Genomic DNA, 4,912 nt, shown 5'->3' on the forward strand with positions numbered 1-4,912 from the left:
AAAAAAAAAAGAAATACATATTGCAAATATTTTCCCATAGTCTATGGCTTACATTTTCACTCTTTTTTTTTTAAGATTTTATTTATTGGGGGATCCCTGGGTGACTTCGTGGTTAAACTCCTGCCTTCAGACCAGGGCATGATCCTGGAGTCCTGGGATGGAGTCCCATGTCAGGCTCCCTGCATGGAGCCTGCATCTCCCTCTGCCAGAGAGAGAGGCAGAGACATAGGGGGAGGGAGAAGCAGGCTCCATGCAGGGAGCCCAACAGGAGACTCGATCCCAGGACCCCAGAATCACGACCTGAGCCGAAGGCAGAAACTTAACCACTGAGCCACCCAGGGGCCCCACCTTTTCACTTTCTTAATGATATTTTTTGGAAGGCCAAGTTCAAATTGATTGATTTATGCTTAAACGTTAGTGATTTTCATGACTTGTCAAAGGCATCTTTGCTTGCTAACAAGGTTACAAAGATTTTCTCATAAGTTTTCTTCTGCATATTTTATAATTTTAACCTTTTATGTTTAGATGTATGGTCCATGTTGGGTTTACTTTTGTAAATGGCACAAGGTGGAGTTGAAGTCCATGTGCATATCCATTTATTTTATTCAACATATTTGTTACTGTTCCGTGTCATTTTCCTTGCTCTCTGTTCTTGTTTGTCTTCCACTCTTTTCCCACCTTTTGTAGTTTTAGTCAGAATCATGTATGACTTTGTTTTGTCTCCTTACTTAGCCTATCTATTATATCTTTTTTTTCCACCCTTTTTAGTGGTTGCCCAAGAATTTGCAATATACATTTATAATGGATCTGACTCCATTTCCAAATAAGGTTACACTGCTTCACAGGTAGTGCAAGCACCTTATAATAACAAACTATGCTTAATTCATCCATCCTGTTCCTTTGCATCATTGTTGTCATTAACTTCAGCTATTCATAAGCTACAATCATCAATGACATCGTTGCTATTATGTTGATCAAACAGTCATCTGGTAGATCAATTAAGAATGAGAAAAATTAAAGTTCCTATTTTACCTTCACTTATTTCTTCTCTAATGCTTTTCCTTTCTTTATATAGATCTGAATGTCTGACCTATGTAAGTTGCCCTTATCTCTGAAAAACTTCTTTTAATATTTCTTGCAAGGCAGGTCTCCTGGCAACAAATTCCCTGAATTTTTGTTTATCTGAGAAAGCCTGTCTCAGATTATCCCTACTTTTGGAGGATAGTTTGACAGGATACAGAATTCTAGGTTGGTAATTTTTTCCCCCTCTCTCAACACTTTAAATATCTCACTCCATTCTCTTCTTGCTTGAATGGTTTCCAAGCAGTCTGATATAATTCTTATTCTTGCTCCTCTATAGATGAGAGTGGGTCCCCCCTCCTCAGGTGCAGCTTCTTTCAAGACTTTTTTCTTTATCCTTGATTTTGTACAGTTCCATGTGTAGATATTTTTAGGCTTTATCTTACTTGGTGTTCTCAGAGCTTTCTGGAATATGTGGTTTGGTAACATTAATTATTGGAATTTTTCAGTCATTATCACTTTAAGTATTTCTCTCTCCCTCCCTCCTCTTCTCCCTCCCTTCTTCCCCCTCCCTTCCTTTTTCTTTCTTTCTTTCTTTCTTTCTTTCTTTCTTTCTTTCTTTCTTTCTTTCTTTCTTCCTTTTCTTTCGATTTTATTTATTTATTCATGAGAGACACACACACAGAGAGAGGCAGAGACAGAGGGAGAAGAAGGCTCCATGCAGGGAGCCCGACGTGGGACTCGATCCCGGGTCTCCAAGATCACACCTTGGGCCAAAGGTGGCACTAAACTGTTGAGCCACCCAGGCTGCCCTCCTTTCTTTCTTTCTTTCTTTCTTTCTTTCTTTCTTTCTTTCTTTCTTTCTTTCTTTCTTCCTTTCTTTCCTCTCTCTCTCTCTCTCTTTCTCTCCCACTTTCTCCCACCCTCCCTCCCCACCTTACTTCCCTTTCTTTCCCTTTCTTTATTTCCTTCTGGTACTCCCACTGCACTATATTACTCTTTTTGTAATTGTCCTACAGTTCTTAAATATTTTATTTTTTCCAATCCTTTTTTTAAACTTTTCAGTTTTGGGGCTTTCTATTGAGATGTCCTCAAGATTAGAGATTTTTTTTCCCTCAGCTATATCCAGTCTACTAATAAGCCTATCAGAGATATTCTTCGTTTCTGTTATAGTATTTTTTTATTTCTAGCATTTCTTTTGTATGCTTCCTTGGAATTTCCATCTCTCTGCTTATATTACTCATTGGTCATTGCATGTCCCTACTTTTTACTGTAGAGCTCCTATTATATTAATTATGGTTGTTTTAAATTCCTGATGTAATGATTCTGGTTCTGGTTCTGAGTCTGGTTCTAATGCTTGCTCTGTCTCAGCAAACTTGACTTTGTTTTTGCCTTTAGTATGTCTTGTAATTATTTTTGTTAGGAAACAGACTTGGTGTTTTAGATACAAGGATCCTGGTATTGATTCCCACAGAGATTCCTGCTCCAGGAATTTGTGATTCTTTGTATCTCCCTGTCTGTCTCTCCAAATTTTGAGACACTGGTTTGCTCCATGGACTCAATGCTGATGGATCGAAGAAGAGTAGTTGTCTTTTCATTTGTTTAGCTTTTTTTTTTTTGTTAGGAGAATGGGAGTAATGACTTCCAAGCTCCTTACCTATTAGATTGGAAACTGGATGTCTGATATCCATTTATTTTAACACTCTTGTTTATTTTTTTTACAAACATAATCCACTAAATAACTGTGTCACCCTTGTGAAAAATAAATCAATTGGTTACAGGAGTATGGGTCTATTTTGAAATTTTATTCTTTCTATTAATCTATTTGTTTTGCTTATACCAATACTACACTCTATTGACCACTGTAAATGTATGGTAAGTGTTGATATCAAGCAATATAAGTTCTCCAAAATGTTTTAGTATTATAGGTATTTTTCATTTTCTTATACATTTTAGAATCAGTCTGTCAATTTTAATTTTTTTAAAGCTTACTCTAATTTTTCATTGGTTTGCAATTTTCTTGTGGTATTTATGTCTGGTACTGATACCAGGGTAATGATGGCCATATAAAAAAGTTGAGAAGCATTCCATCCTCTTATTTTGAAAGAGTTTATGACTTGTATTATTTCTTATTTAAATGTTTGATCAAACTCTCTATGAAGCCATGGAGGCCTAGAATTTCCTTAAGGGGAAAGTTTTGTGAATTAAATTTCTGTGATAGATATGGGACTATTTGCTTTATGCTTCTTGTGTCAATTTTGGTAATTTGTGTTTTTCAAGGAACTTGATCACTTCATTTAAGTTGCCAAATTTATAATCTTAAAGTTACTCATGATGTTATCTTTTTAACATCTGTAAGATGTGTAGTGATTAACCAACTTCAATTCCTCATGTTGATAATTTATAATTTATTTATTTTTCTTAATCAGTCTAACTAGAGTCTCATTGGTTTTTACTGACCTTTTTTTTTCTAAAGCATAAGGTATTAGTTTCATACAGTTTCTTTAGCGTATGTCTATTTTGCTCTGTATTAATTCCTTCCTTCTACTTACTTTGGTTTTAATTTAGTCTTCTTTTTCTAAACTTCCTTAGGTGATCAATGGTGTGTTAGGGGTCTCCGAGACCACCTCCAGGTTCAATTATTTTCTAGGAGAAATTTCAGAACTCAGCATATAAGTGATACTCATTGCCAAGATTTATTGTAACAAAAGATACAAAGCAAAACTACAAAGGGAAAAGGCACATGATGTGAAGTTTGAAGGCAACCAGGCACAAGTTTCCAAGAGTCTGCTTATAGTGGAGCTATGTAGGATGTGACAATGAGTTGTGACAACACATGTGAAATATTGTCTACCAGGGAAGCCTAGTAGATACTCAGTGCCCAGGATTTTTATTGGGGCACATCGTATAGGTACTTTTTTGCCTGGCACATATTGACATTCCAGACTATCAGAAAGAAAGTAGTGTTCAACATAAACCATATTGTTGACACAAACAGTATAGGATCAGAAAACCCCTTTTATCAAGGAATAATGGGAACTCTCCTGAGATGTAAATTCCCCAATGCCAAGCAGGGGTCCACCTTGTAAATTGGCCTTTTTTAAAGGAGAACAGTCTCAAGCTGACTCTGTTAACTCTTTTCTGCAAGAAAAGAAAACAAATGTTTTCAGTATCATTTTATTCCATTTAAAGCTATACATGTCCATGGAACCAGTCTTTTAACTGCATACTACAAATATTGATATATTGTTATTTTTTCATTCAATTCAAAATATTTTCTAATTTCCCTTGTGATTTCTGTTGTCTTATCTTCAACTTCATGGTTCTTTTCATTGGTAGTGTCTTATCTGCTATTAATTCATTCCTGTGAAATTTTCATTTCACAGATTATGTTTTTCAGCTCCTGAAGTTCTGTTATTTCTTTGTGCGTGTGTGTGGTTTCCATTTATCTCTATATTTTATATATTTTAAATACTTGAATATTTTTATGATAATCACTTTAATGTTTGCTAATTCCATTATTTTTGTTTCTATTGGTATTTTTCTTCTAGTTGTGAGTTGCATTTTCCTGCTTTCTTGGATGTCTAGTAGTTTTTGTTTGGATGCTAGACATTGTGAAGTTTCCTAGCAGAGTATTTGGATTTTGTGGTCTCCCTCAAAGAGTAATAAAGATATTGTTTTGACAGGTAGTTTACTTGCAGACCAATTGTTCCTTTTGAGGCTCATTTTTAAAGCTTTGTTAAGTCAATAAAGCCTCTCTGCTCTGATTGTTTGGAACTCAAAGTGTCCCAGCTCTAGTGAGCTCTGCTAGTTGTCAAACGCACAGCTCCCTGCTAGTAATATTTTCTCTGATAGTTGGTCCTTGCATGGCCCTAATCAAGTCTCACCGTAG

This window comes from Nyctereutes procyonoides, unplaced genomic scaffold (assembly GCF_905146905.1).
Source record: "Nyctereutes procyonoides isolate TBG_1078 unplaced genomic scaffold, NYPRO_anot_genome, whole genome shotgun sequence".
Taxonomy (NCBI): domain Eukaryota; kingdom Metazoa; phylum Chordata; class Mammalia; order Carnivora; family Canidae; genus Nyctereutes; species Nyctereutes procyonoides.